The following is a 16,232-nucleotide window of genomic DNA, read 5'->3' on the forward strand; positions in this document are numbered from 1 at the left end:
ATATTTTTCGAATCCGTGATACATGAAGCATGTTCGGAGCACGGAATTGCACGGTGAGCGAATCCATGTAAATTACAAGTCTATTGGATAGAACGTGCTCCAAGAATTTTTTCCCGTGAAATCTGCATCATTTTCGAAACTGGCGTTTGGAAAATTCTGTGAAATCAGAGAAAATGCTTCTAAGCATCAATATGGCTTGGATTGTGATGAAAGTCCTGTAATCCACATGCAAACAACTCTGTACAGTATTTTTCTCGAATACTTTCTGCATGTAGCCCGTTCTATACACGCAATTTCACAGTAGGAGTATCTATGTAATTTACATATCTATTGAGTAGAACATGCTCCAACATTTTTTTCCTTTGTAAACTGCCTGATTTTCGATACTGCTATTAGGACAAAGCTGCGAACATAGAGTAAATGTTTCTAGGTGTAAATATCACTTGTGTGATGGATGAAAGATCGGTAATCCGCATGCAAACAACTCTGGAGTGAATATTCCTCGAATCCGAGATACATGAAGCGTGTTCGGAACACAGAATATCACGGTGAGCGAATCAATGTAAAATACATGTCCCTTGTGTATAACACGCTCCAAGAGATTTTTCTGTGAAATCTGCATCATTTTAGAAACTGGCAATTTAAAATCTCTGCAAAATCAGAGAAAATGCTTCAAAGTGTCAATATGGCTTTTATGGTGGATGAAAGTTCTTTAATCCTTATGCTGACAACTCAGTAGTGAATATTTGTCGAATCCGAGATCCATGAAGCGTGTTCGGAACAGGAAATTCACGATGATGTGTTCTATGTAAATTGCATATCTATTGGGTAGAACTCATTCTAAGAGGATTTTTCTGTGAAAACTGCATGATTTTAGAAACTAACATTAGGAGAAATCTACTAAATCAGTATAAAACTTTCTATGTATAAATATGCATTGTAAGGTGGATGAAAGTTCGGTAATACACGTGTTCACAACTCATTAAAGAATGTTTGTTGAATCCGTGATGCATATAACGTGTTCAGAACACGGAATGTCACGGTGAGTGAAACAAGGTAAATTACATATCTTTTGGGTACAACTCGCTCCAAGAGCATTTTTCTGCCAAATCAGCCTCATTTTCAATCCTGGCATTAAATCTAAGCTGTGAAATGTGAGAAAATTCTTCAAAGTGTCAGTAAGCCGTGTGTGGTGAATGAAAGTACTATAATCCACATGCGAACAACTCTGTAGTGAATATTTTTCGAATCCGAGATACATGAAGCATGTTCGGAGCACGGAATTGCACGGTGAGCGAATCCATGTAAATTACAAGTCTATTGGATAGAACGTGCTCCAAGAAATTTTTGCCGTGAAATCTGCATCATTTTCGAAACTGGCGTTTGGAAAATTCTGTGAAATCAGAGAAAATGCTTCTAAGCATCAATATGGCTTGGATTGTGATGAAAGTCCTGTAATCCACATGCAAAGAACTCTGTACAGTATTTTTCTCGAATACTTTCTGCATGTAGCCTGTTCTATACACGCAATTTCACAGTAGGAGTATCTATGTAATTTACATATCTATTGAGTAGAACATGCTCCAACATTTTTTTCCTTTGAAAACTGCCTGATTTTCGATACTGCTATTAGGACAAAGCTGCGAACATAGAGTAAATGTTTCTAGGTGTAAATATGACTTGTATGATGGATGAAAGATCGGTAATCCGCATGCAAACAACTCTGGAGTGAATATTTCTCGAATCCGAGATACATGAAGCGTGTTCGGAACACAGAATATCACGGTGAGCGAATCAATGTAAAATACATGTCCCTTGTGTATAACACGCTCCAAGAGATTTTTCTGTGAAATCTGCATCATTTTACAAACTGGCAATTGAAAATCTCTGCAAAATCAGAGAAAATGCTTCAAAGTGTCAATATGGCTTTTATGGTGGATGAAAGTTCGGTAATCCTTATGCTAACAACTCAGTAGTGAATATTTGTCGAATCCGAGATCCATGAAGCGTGTTCGGAACAGGAAATTCACGATGACTGGTTCTATGTAAATTGCATATCTATTGGGTAGAACTCATTCTAAGAGGATTTTTCTGTGAAAACTGCATGATTTTAGAAACTAACATTAGGAGAAATCTACTAAATCAGTATAAAACTTTCTATGTATAAATATGCATTGTAAGGTGGATGAAAGTTCGGTAATACACGTGTTCACAACTCATTAAAGAATGTTTGTTGAATCCGTGATGCATATAACGTGTTCAGAACACGGAATGTCACGGTGAGTGAAACAAGGTAAATTACATATCTTTTGGGTACAACTCGCTCCAAGAGCATTTTTCTGCCAAATCAGCCTCATTTTCAATCCTGGCGTTAAATCGAAGGTGTGAAATGTGAGAAAATTCTTCAAAGTGTCAGTAAGCCGTGTGTGGTGAATGAAAGTACTGTAATCCACATGCTAACAACTCTGTATTGAATATTTCTCGAATCCGAGATATATGAATCATGTTAGGAACACGGAATTGCACGGTGAGCGAATCCTTGTAAATTTCAAGTCTATTAGTTAGAAAGTGCTCCAATAAATTTCTGCCATGAAATCTGCCTCATTTTCGAAACTGGCGTTTGGAAAATTCTGTGAAATCAGAGAAAATGCTTCTAAGCATCAATATGCCTTGTATTGTGATGAAAGTCCTGTAATCCACATGCAAACAACTCTGTAGAGTATTTTTCTCGAATACTTTCTGCATGTAGCGTGTTCGATACACGTAATTTCACAGCAGGAGAATATATATAATTTACATATCTATTGAGTAGAACATGCTCCAAAGTTTTTTCCTTTGAAAACTGCCTGATTTTCGAAACTGCTATTAGGATAAAGCTGCGAACTCAGAGTAAATATTTCTAGGTGTAAATATGATTGTATGGTGGATGAAAGATCGGTAATCCGCATGCAAACATCTCTGGAGTGAATATTTGTCGAATCCGAGATACATGAAGCGTGTTCGGAACACAGAATATCACGGTGAGCGAATCAATGTAAAATACATGTCCCTTGTGTAGAACACGCTCCAAGAGATTTTTCTGCAAAATCTGCCTCATTTTCAAAACTGGCATTTGAAAATCCCTGCAAAATCAGAGAAAATGCTTCAAAGTTTCAATATGCCTTGTATTGTGATGGAAGTTCGTAAAACCACATGCAAACAAATCTGTGGTGAATATTTGTAGAAAGCGTTATGCATGTAGCATGATCGTATCACGGAAATTCCCTGCGATGGAATCTATGTAAATTACACATCTATTGGGTAGATCTCGCTCCAAAAATCTGAGAAAACGGCCTGATTTTCGAAACTGGCATTAGGAAAAATCTGCAAATTCAGAATTAATGTTTCTATGTGTAAATATGCCATGTATGGTGGATGAAAGTTCTGTAATCTACATGTTCACAACTCATTCGAGAAAGTTTGTTGAAACCATGATGCATGAAGCGTGTTCAGAAACTGGAATGTAACTGTGAGGGAAAATATGTAAATTACATTTCTAATGGGACGTACTAGCTCCATGAGAATTTTTCTACGAATCTGCCTCATTTTCAAACCTGGCATTAGGAAAAAGTTTCGAAATATGAGAAAATGTTTCAAAGTGTCAATATGGCCTTTATGGTGTATGAAATTTCGGTAATCCTTATGATAACAACTCTGTAGTGAATATTTGTCGAATCCGTGATGCATGTAGGTTTTTCGGAACACGGAATTTCACGATGACTGGTTCTATGTAAATTGCATATCTATTGGGTAGAACACGTTCTAAGAGGATTTTTCTATGTAAACTGCATTATATTATAAACTAACATTAGGGGAAACCATCTAAATCAGTATATAAATTTCTATGTATAAATATGCATTGTAAGGTGGATGAAAGTTCGGTAATACACGTGTTCACAACTCATTAAAGAATGTTTCTTGAATCCGTGATGCATATAACGTGTTCAGAACACGGAATGTCACGGTGAGTGAAACAAGGTAAATTACATATCTTTTGGGTACAACTCGCTCCAAGAGCATTTTTCTGCCAAATCAGCCTCATTTTCAATCCTGGCGTTAAATCTAAGCTGTGAAATGTGAGAAAATTCTTCAAAGTGTCAGTAAGCCGTGTGTGGTGAATGAAAGTACTATAATCCACATGCTAACAACTCTGTATTGAAGATTTCTCGAATCCGAGATACATGAATCATGTTAGGAACACGGAATTGCACGGTGAGCGAATCCTTGTAAATTTCAAGTCTATTAGTTAGAAAGTGCTCCAATAAATTTCTGCCGTGAAATCTGCCTCATTTTCGAAACTGGCGTTTGGAAAATTCTGTGAAATCAGAGAAAATCCTTCTATGCATCAATATGCCTTGTATTGTGATGAAAGTCCTGTAATCCACATGCAAACAACTCTGTAGTGTATTTTTGTCGAATACTTTCTGCATGTAGCGTGTTCCATACACGTAATTTCACAGTAGGAGAATCTATGTAATTTACATATCTATTGAGTAGAACATGCTCCAACATTTTTTTCCTTTGAAAACTGCCTGATTTTCGAAACTGCTATTAGGACAAAGCTGCGAACATAGAGTAAATGTTTCTAGGTGTAAATATGACTAGTATGGTGGATGAAAATTCGGTAATCCACATGCAACCAACTCTGTAGTGAATATTTGTCGAATCCGAGATACATGAAGCGTGTTTGGAACACAGAATATCACGGTGAGCGAATCTATGTAAAATATATGTCTCTTGGGTAGAACTGGCTCAAAGAGATTTTTCTGCGAAATCTACCTCATTTTCGAAACTGGCAATTGAAAATCTCTGCAAAATCAGAGAAAATGCTTCAAAGTGTCAATATGGCTTTTATGGTGGATGAAAGTTCTGTAATCCTTATGCTACAACTCTGTAGTGAATATTTGTCGAATCCGTGATGCATGTAGTTTTTTCGGAACACGGAATTTCACGATGACTGGTTCTATGTAAATTGCATGTCTATTGGGTAGAACTCGCTCCAAGAGGATTTTTCTGTGTAAACTGCATTATTTCAAAATTGACATTAGGAGAAATCTACTAAATCAGAATAGAACTTTGTATGTATATATTGGCATTGTAAGGTGGATTAAAGTTCGGTAATACACATGTTCACAACTCATTAAAGGATGTTTGTTGAATCCGTAATGCATGTAATGTGTTCAGAACACGAAATGTCAAGGCGAGTGAAACTAGGTAAATTACATATCTTTTGGGTACAACTCACTCCAAGAGCATTTCTCTGCCAAATCTGCCTCATTTCAAAACTGGCATTAAAACTAACCTCGGAAATCTGAGAAAATTCTTCCAAATGTCAGTAAGCCTTGTATGGTGAATGAAAGTGCTTTAATCCACTTGCTAACAACTCTGTAGTGAATATTATTCTAATACGATATGTATGCAGCGTGTTCGGAACACGGAATTTCACGGTGAGCGAATCCATGTAAATTATATGTCTATTGTTTAGAACATGTTCCAGAAGTTTTTGCCATGAAATCTGCCTCACTTTCGAAACTGGCGTTTGGAAAGCTCTGTGAAATCGGAGAAAATGCTTCTAAGCATGAATATGCCTTGTATTGCTGTGAAAGTCCTTTAATCCACATGCAAAAAACACTGTAGTGTATTTTTGTCGAAACCTTTCTGCATGTAGCGTGTTCGATACACGTAAATTCAAAGCGGGAGAATCAATGTAATTTACATATCTATTGAGTAGAAAATGCTTCAACATTTTTTTCCTTTGAAAACTGCCTGATTTTCGAAACTGTTATTAGGACAATGCTGCGAACTTAGAGTAAATGTTTCTAGGTGTAAATATGACTTGTATAGTGGATGAAAATTCAGTAATCTGCATGCAACCAACTCTTTGGTGAATATTTGTCGAATCCGAGATAAATGAAGCGTTTTTGGAACACAGAATATTACAGTGAGCGAATCTATGTAAAATAAATCTCTTGGGTAGAACACGCTCCAAGAGATTTTACTGCGAAATCTGCCTCATTTTCGATACTGGCAATTGAAAATCTCTGCAAAATCAGAGAAAATGCTTCAGTGTCAATATGCTTTGTATTCTGATGGAAGTGCGTAAAACCACATGCAAGCAAATCTGTGGTGAATATTTGTAGAAAGCGTTATGCATGTAGCGTGATCGTATCACGGAAAATCCCGGCGAAGGTATCTATATAAATTACTCATGTATTGGGTAGAAATCGCTCCAAAAATTTTTTCTGAGAAAACGGCCTGATTTTCAAAACTGGCATTAGGAAAAAGCTGCAAATTCTGAATTAATGTTTCTATGTGTAAATATGCCATGTATGGTGGATGAAAGTTCTGTAATCTACATGTTCACAACTCATTCGAGAAAGTTTGTTGAAACCTTGATGCATGTCACGTGTTCAGAAATTGGAATGTCACTGTGATGGAAAATATGTAATTTACATTTCTATTGGGAAGTACTTGTTCCTCGAGAATTTTTCTACGAATCTGCCTCATTTTTAAACCTGGCATTAGGAAAAATTTTCAAAATATGAGAAAATGCTTCAAAGTGTCAATATGGCTTTTATGGTGGATGAAATTTCGGTAATCCTTACGCTAACAACTCTGAAGAGAATATTTGTTGAATCCGAGATGCATGTAGCGTGTTCGAAACACGGAATTTCACGGTGAGCGAATCCATGTAAATTACATGTCTATTGTTTAGAAAAAGCTCCAAGAGATTTTTGCCGTGAAATCTGCCTCATTTTCGAAACTGGCTTTTGGAAAGTTCTGTGAAATCAGAGAAAATCCTTCTATGCATCAATATGCCTTGTATTGTGATGAAAGTCCTGTAATCCACATGCAAACAACTCTGTAGTGTATTTTTGTCGAATACTTTCTGCATGTAGCGTGTTCCATACACGTAATTTCACAGTAGGAGAATCTATGTAATTTACATATCTATTGAGTAGAACATGCTCCAACATTTTTTTCCTTTGAAAACTGCCTGATTTTCGAAACTGCTATTAGGACAAAGCTGCGAACATAGAGTAAATGTTGCTAGGTGTAAATATGACTTGTATGGTGGATGAAAATTCGGTAATCCACATGCAACCAACTCTGTAGTGAATATTTGTCGAATCCGAGATACATGAAGCGTGTTTGGAACACAGAATATCACGGTGAGCGAATCTATGTAAAATATATGTCTCTTGGGTAGAACTGGCTCAAAGAGATTTTTCTGCGAAATCTACCTCATTTTCGAAACTGGCAATTGAAAATCTCTGCAAAATCAGAGAAAATGCTTCAAAGTGTCAATATGGCTTTTATATGGATGTAAGTTCGGTAATCCTTATGCTAACAACTCAGTAGTGAATATTTTTCGAACCCGAGATCCACGAAGCGTGTTCGGAACAGGAATTTCACGATGACTGGTTCTATGTAAATTGCATATATATTGGGTAGAACTCGTTCTAAGAGGATTTTTCTATGTAAACTGCATTATATTATAAACTAACATTATTGGAAACCAACTAAATCAGTATAAAATTTTCTATGTATAAATATGCATTGTAAGGTGGATGAAAGTTCGGTAATACACGTGTTCACAACTCATTAAAGAATGTTTGTTGAACCCGTGATGCATATAACGTGTTCAAAACACGGAATGTCACGGTGAGTGAAACAAGGTAAATTACATATCTTTTGGGTACAACTCGCTCCAAGAGCATTTTTCTGCCAAATCAGCCTCATTTTCAATCCTGGCATTAAATCTAAGCTGTGAAATGTGAGAAAATTCTTCAAAGTGTCAGTAAGCCGTGTGTGGTGAATGAAAGTACTATAATCCACATGCGAACAACTCTGTAGTGAATATTTTTCGAATCCGAGATACATGAAGCATGTTCGGAGCACGGAATTGCACGGTGAGCGAATCCATGTAAATTACAAGTCTATTGGATAGAACGTGCTCCAAGAAATTTTTGCCGTGAAATCTGCATCATTTTCGAAACTGGCGTTTGGAAAATTCTGTGAAATCAGAGAAAATGCTTCTAAGCATCAATATGGCTTGGATTGTGATGAAAGTCCTGTAATCCACATGCAAAGAACTCTGTACAGTATTTTTCTCGAATACTTTCTGCATGTAGCCTGTTCTATACACGCAATTTCACAGTAGGAGTATCTATGTAATTTACATATCTATTGAGTAGAACATGCTCCAACATTTTTTTCCTTTGAAAACTGCCTGATTTTCGATACTGCTATTAGGACAAAGCTGCGAACATAGAGTAAATGTTTCTAGGTGTAAATATGACTTGTATGATGGATGAAAGATCGGTAATCCGCATGCAAACAACTCTGGAGTGAATATTTCTCGAATCCGAGATACATGAAGCGTGTTCGGAACACAGAATATCACGGTGAGCGAATCAATGTAAAATACATGTCCCTTGTGTATAACACGCTCCAAGAGATTTTTCTGTGAAATCTGCATCATTTTACAAACTGGCAATTGAAAATCTCTGCAAAATCAGAGAAAATGCTTCAAAGTGTCAATATGGCTTTTATGGTGGATGAAAGTTCGGTAATCCTTATGCTAACAACTCAGTAGTGAATATTTGTCGAATCCGAGATCCATGAAGCGTGTTCGGAACAGGAAATTCACGATGACTGGTTCTATGTAAATTGCATATCTATTGGGTAGAACTCATTCTAAGAGGATTTTTCTGTGAAAACTGCATGATTTTAGAAACTAACATTAGGAGAAATCTACTAAATCAGTATAAAACTTTCTATGTATAAATATGCATTGTAAGGTGGATGAAAGTTCGGTAATACACGTGTTCACAACTCATTAAAGAATGTTTGTTGAATCCGTGATGCATATAACGTGTTCAGAACACGGAATGTCACGGTGAGTGAAACAAGGTAAATTACATATCTTTTGGGTACAACTCGCTCCAAGAGCATTTTTCTGCCAAATCAGCCTCATTTTCAATCCTGGCGTTAAATCGAAGGTGTGAAATGTGAGAAAATTCTTCAAAGTGTCAGTAAGCCGTGTGTGGTGAATGAAAGTACTGTAATCCACATGCTAACAACTCTGTATTGAATATTTCTCGAATCCGAGATATATGAATCATGTTAGGAACACGGAATTGCACGGTGAGCGAATCCTTGTAAATTTCAAGTCTATTAGTTAGAAAGTGCTCCAATAAATTTCTGCCATGAAATCTGCCTCATTTTCGAAACTGGCGTTTGGAAAATTCTGTGAAATCAGAGAAAATGCTTCTAAGCATCAATATGCCTTGTATTGTGATGAAAGTCCTGTAATCCACATGCAAACAACTCTGTAGAGTATTTTTCTCGAATACTTTCTGCATGTAGCGTGTTCGATACACGTAATTTCACAGCAGGAGAATATATATAATTTACATATCTATTGAGTAGAACATGCTCCAAAGTTTTTTCCTTTGAAAACTGCCTGATTTTCGAAACTGCTATTAGGATAAAGCTGCGAACTCAGAGTAAATATTTCTAGGTGTAAATATGATTGTATGGTGGATGAAAGATCGGTAATCCGCATGCAAACATCTCTGGAGTGAATATTTGTCGAATCCGAGATACATGAAGCGTGTTCGGAACACAGAATATCACGGTGAGCGAATCAATGTAAAATACATGTCCCTTGTGTAGAACACGCTCCAAGAGATTTTTCTGCAAAATCTGCCTCATTTTCAAAACTGGCATTTGAAAATCCCTGCAAAATCAGAGAAAATGCTTCAAAGTTTCAATATGCCTTGTATTGTGATGGAAGTTCGTAAAACCACATGCAAACAAATCTGTGGTGAATATTTGTAGAAAGCGTTATGCATGTAGCATGATCGTATCACGGAAATTCCCTGCGATGGAATCTATGTAAATTACACATCTATTGGGTAGATCTCGCTCCAAAAATCTGAGAAAACGGCCTGATTTTCGAAACTGGCATTAGGAAAAATCTGCAAATTCAGAATTAATGTTTCTATGTGTAAATATGCCATGTATGGTGGATGAAAGTTCTGTAATCTACATGTTCACAACTCATTCGAGAAAGTTTGTTGAAACCATGATGCATGAAGCGTGTTCAGAAACTGGAATGTAACTGTGAGGGAAAATATGTAAATTACATTTCTAATGGGACGTACTAGCTCCATGAGAATTTTTCTACGAATCTGCCTCATTTTCAAACCTGGCATTAGGAAAAAGTTTCGAAATATGAGAAAATGTTTCAAAGTGTCAATATGGCCTTTATGGTGTATGAAATTTCGGTAATCCTTATGATAACAACTCTGTAGTGAATATTTGTCGAATCCGTGATGCATGTAGGTTTTTCGGAACACGGAATTTCACGATGACTGGTTCTATGTAAATTGCATATCTATTGGGTAGAACACGTTCTAAGAGGATTTTTCTATGTAAACTGCATTATATTATAAACTAACATTAGGGGAAACCATCTAAATCAGTATATAAATTTCTATGTATAAATATGCATTGTAAGGTGGATGAAAGTTCGGTAATACACGTGTTCACAACTCATTAAAGAATGTTTCTTGAATCCGTGATGCATATAACGTGTTCAGAACACGGAATGTCACGGTGAGTGAAACAAGGTAAATTACATATCTTTTGGGTACAACTCGCTCCAAGAGCATTTTTCTGCCAAATCAGCCTCATTTTCAATCCTGGCGTTAAATCTAAGCTGTGAAATGTGAGAAAATTCTTCAAAGTGTCAGTAAGCCGTGTGTGGTGAATGAAAGTACTATAATCCACATGCTAACAACTCTGTATTGAAGATTTCTCGAATCCGAGATACATGAATCATGTTAGGAACACGGAATTGCACGGTGAGCGAATCCTTGTAAATTTCAAGTCTATTAGTTAGAAAGTGCTCCAATAAATTTCTGCCGTGAAATCTGCCTCATTTTCGAAACTGGCGTTTGGAAAATTCTGTGAAATCAGAGAAAATCCTTCTATGCATCAATATGCCTTGTATTGTGATGAAAGTCCTGTAATCCACATGCAAACAACTCTGTAGTGTATTTTTGTCGAATACTTTCTGCATGTAGCGTGTTCCATACACGTAATTTCACAGTAGGAGAATCTATGTAATTTACATATCTATTGAGTAGAACATGCTCCAACATTTTTTTCCTTTGAAAACTGCCTGATTTTCGAAACTGCTATTAGGACAAAGCTGCGAACATAGAGTAAATGTTTCTAGGTGTAAATATGACTAGTATGGTGGATGAAAATTCGGTAATCCACATGCAACCAACTCTGTAGTGAATATTTGTCGAATCCGAGATACATGAAGCGTGTTTGGAACACAGAATATCACGGTGAGCGAATCTATGTAAAATATATGTCTCTTGGGTAGAACTGGCTCAAAGAGATTTTTCTGCGAAATCTACCTCATTTTCGAAACTGGCAATTGAAAATCTCTGCAAAATCAGAGAAAATGCTTCAAAGTGTCAATATGGCTTTTATGGTGGATGAAAGTTCTGTAATCCTTATGCTACAACTCTGTAGTGAATATTTGTCGAATCCGTGATGCATGTAGTTTTTTCGGAACACGGAATTTCACGATGACTGGTTCTATGTAAATTGCATGTCTATTGGGTAGAACTCGCTCCAAGAGGATTTTTCTGTGTAAACTGCATTATTTCAAAATTGACATTAGGAGAAATCTACTAAATCAGAATAGAACTTTGTATGTATATATTGGCATTGTAAGGTGGATTAAAGTTCGGTAATACACATGTTCACAACTCATTAAAGGATGTTTGTTGAATCCGTAATGCATGTAATGTGTTCAGAACACGAAATGTCAAGGCGAGTGAAACTAGGTAAATTACATATCTTTTGGGTACAACTCACTCCAAGAGCATTTCTCTGCCAAATCTGCCTCATTTCAAAACTGGCATTAAAACTAACCTCGGAAATCTGAGAAAATTCTTCCAAATGTCAGTAAGCCTTGTATGGTGAATGAAAGTGCTTTAATCCACTTGCTAACAACTCTGTAGTGAATATTATTCTAATACGATATGTATGCAGCGTGTTCGGAACACGGAATTTCACGGTGAGCGAATCCATGTAAATTATATGTCTATTGTTTAGAACATGTTCCAGAAGTTTTTGCCATGAAATCTGCCTCACTTTCGAAACTGGCGTTTGGAAAGCTCTGTGAAATCGGAGAAAATGCTTCTAAGCATGAATATGCCTTGTATTGCTGTGAAAGTCCTTTAATCCACATGCAAAAAACACTGTAGTGTATTTTTGTCGAAACCTTTCTGCATGTAGCGTGTTCGATACACGTAAATTCAAAGCGGGAGAATCAATGTAATTTACATATCTATTGAGTAGAAAATGCTTCAACATTTTTTTCCTTTGAAAACTGCCTGATTTTCGAAACTGTTATTAGGACAATGCTGCGAACTTAGAGTAAATGTTTCTAGGTGTAAATATGACTTGTATAGTGGATGAAAATTCAGTAATCTGCATGCAACCAACTCTTTGGTGAATATTTGTCGAATCCGAGATAAATGAAGCGTTTTTGGAACACAGAATATTACAGTGAGCGAATCTATGTAAAATAAATCTCTTGGGTAGAACACGCTCCAAGAGATTTTACTGCGAAATCTGCCTCATTTTCGATACTGGCAATTGAAAATCTCTGCAAAATCAGAGAAAATGCTTCAGTGTCAATATGCTTTGTATTCTGATGGAAGTGCGTAAAACCACATGCAAGCAAATCTGTGGTGAATATTTGTAGAAAGCGTTATGCATGTAGCGTGATCGTATCACGGAAAATCCCGGCGAAGGTATCTATATAAATTACTCATGTATTGGGTAGAAATCGCTCCAAAAATTTTTTCTGAGAAAACGGCCTGATTTTCAAAACTGGCATTAGGAAAAAGCTGCAAATTCTGAATTAATGTTTCTATGTGTAAATATGCCATGTATGGTGGATGAAAGTTCTGTAATCTACATGTTCACAACTCATTCGAGAAAGTTTGTTGAAACCTTGATGCATGTCACGTGTTCAGAAATTGGAATGTCACTGTGATGGAAAATATGTAATTTACATTTCTATTGGGAAGTACTTGTTCCTCGAGAATTTTTCTACGAATCTGCCTCATTTTTAAACCTGGCATTAGGAAAAATTTTCAAAATATGAGAAAATGCTTCAAAGTGTCAATATGGCTTTTATGGTGGATGAAATTTCGGTAATCCTTACGCTAACAACTCTGAAGAGAATATTTGTTGAATCCGAGATGCATGTAGCGTGTTCGAAACACGGAATTTCACGGTGAGCGAATCCATGTAAATTACATGTCTATTGTTTAGAAAAAGCTCCAAGAGATTTTTGCCGTGAAATCTGCCTCATTTTCGAAACTGGCTTTTGGAAAGTTCTGTGAAATCAGAGAAAATCCTTCTATGCATCAATATGCCTTGTATTGTGATGAAAGTCCTGTAATCCACATGCAAACAACTCTGTAGTGTATTTTTGTCGAATACTTTCTGCATGTAGCGTGTTCCATACACGTAATTTCACAGTAGGAGAATCTATGTAATTTACATATCTATTGAGTAGAACATGCTCCAACATTTTTTTCCTTTGAAAACTGCCTGATTTTCGAAACTGCTATTAGGACAAAGCTGCGAACATAGAGTAAATGTTGCTAGGTGTAAATATGACTTGTATGGTGGATGAAAATTCGGTAATCCACATGCAACCAACTCTGTAGTGAATATTTGTCGAATCCGAGATACATGAAGCGTGTTTGGAACACAGAATATCACGGTGAGCGAATCTATGTAAAATATATGTCTCTTGGGTAGAACTGGCTCAAAGAGATTTTTCTGCGAAATCTACCTCATTTTCGAAACTGGCAATTGAAAATCTCTGCAAAATCAGAGAAAATGCTTCAAAGTGTCAATATGGCTTTTATATGGATGTAAGTTCGGTAATCCTTATGCTAACAACTCAGTAGTGAATATTTTTCGAACCCGAGATCCACGAAGCGTGTTCGGAACAGGAATTTCACGATGACTGGTTCTATGTAAATTGCATATATATTGGGTAGAACTCGTTCTAAGAGGATTTTTCTATGTAAACTGCATTATATTATAAACTAACATTATTGGAAACCAACTAAATCAGTATAAAATTTTCTATGTATAAATATGCATTGTAAGGTGGATGAAAGTTCGGTAATACACGTGTTCACAACTCATTAAAGAATGTTTGTTGAACCCGTGATGCATATAACGTGTTCAAAACACGGAATGTCACGGTGAGTGAAACTAGGTAAATTACATATCTTTTGGGTACAACTCGCTCCAAGAGCATTTTTCTGCCAAATTTGCCTCATTTTTCAATCCTGGCGTTAAATCTAAGCTGTGAAATCTGAAAAAAATCTTCAAAGTGTCAGTAAGCCGTGTGTGGTGAATGAAAGAACTCTAATCCACATGCTAACAACTCTGTTGTGAATATTTTTCGAATCCGTGATACATGAAGCGTGTTCGGAACACAGAATATCACGGTGAGCGAATCAATGCAAAATACATGTCCCTTGTGTAGAACACGCTCCAAGAGATTTTTCTGCAAAATCTGCCTCATTTTCGAAACTGGCATTTGAAAATCCCTGCAAAATCAGAGAAAATGCTTCAAAGTTTCATTATGCCTTGTATTGTGATGGAATTTCGTAAAACCACATGCAAACTAATCTGTGGTGAATATTTGTAGAAAGCGTTATGCATGTAGCGTGATCGTATCACGGAAATTCCCTGCGATGGAATCTATGTAAATTACACATCTATTGGGTAGATCTCGCTCCAAAAATTTTTTCTGAGAAAACGTCCTGGTTTTCGAAACTGGCATTCGGAAAAAGCTGCAAATTCAGAGTTAATGTTTCTAGGTGTAAATATGCCATGTATGGTGGATGAAAGTTCTGTAATCTACATGTTCACAACTCATTCGAGAAAGTTTGTTAAAACCATGATGCATGAAGCGTGTTCAGAAATTGGAATGTCACTGTGAGGGAAACTATGTACATTACATTTTTATGGGGAAGTACTCGCTCCACGAGAATTTCCTGCGAATATGCCTCATTTTCAAACCTGGCATTAGGAAAAAGTTTCGAAATATGAGAAAATGTTTCAAAGTGTCAATATGGCCTTTATGGTGGATGATATTTCGGTAATCCTTATGCTAACAACTCTCTAGTGAATATTTGTCGAATCCGTGATGCATGTAGGTTTTTCCGAACACGGAATTTCACGATGACGTGTTCTATGTTAATTGAATGTCTATTGTGTAGAACTCTCTCCAAGAGGATTTTTCTGTGTAAACTGCATTATATTAAAAACTAACATAAGGGGAAATCTACTAAATCAGTATATAAATTTCTATGTATAAATATGCATTGTAAGGTGGATGAAAGTTCGGTAATACACGTGTTCACAACTCATTAAAGAATGTTTGTTGAACCCGTGATGCATATAAAGTGTTCAGAACACGGAATGTCATGGTGAGTGAAACTAGGTAAATTACATATCTTTTGGGTACAACTCGCTCCAAGAGCATTTTTCTGCCAAATCTGCCACATTTTCAATCCTGGCGTTAAATCTAAGCTTTGAAATCTGAGAAAATTCTTCAAAGTGTCAGTAAGCCGTATGTGGTGAATGAAAGTGCTGTAATCCTCATGCTAACAACTCTGTAGTGAATATTTGTCAAATCCAAGATTCATGAAGCATGTTCAGAACACGGAATTTCACTGTGAGCGAATACACGTAAATTACAATTCAATTGGTTATAACGTGCTTCAAGGATTATTTGCCGTGATATCTGCCTCATTTTCGAAACTGGCATTGGAAAATTCTGTGAAACCAGAGAAAATGCTTTGAAGCATCAATATGCCTTGTATTGTGATGAAAGTCCTGTAATCCACATGGAAACAACTCTGTAGTGTATTTTTCTCGAAAGCTTTCTGTATGTATCGTGTTCGATACACGTAATATCACAGCAGGAGAATATATGTAATTTACATATCTATTGAGTAGAACATGCTCCAAAAGTTTTTTCCTTTGAAAACTGCCTTGTTTTCAAAACTGCTATTAGGACAAAGCTGCGAACTCAGAGTAAATGTTTCTAGGTGTAA

The sequence above is a fragment of the Camelus dromedarius genome, unplaced genomic scaffold, assembly GCF_036321535.1.
Source record: "Camelus dromedarius isolate mCamDro1 unplaced genomic scaffold, mCamDro1.pat HAP1_SCAFFOLD_167, whole genome shotgun sequence".
In the NCBI taxonomy this organism is placed as follows: Eukaryota; Metazoa; Chordata; class Mammalia; order Artiodactyla; family Camelidae; genus Camelus; species Camelus dromedarius.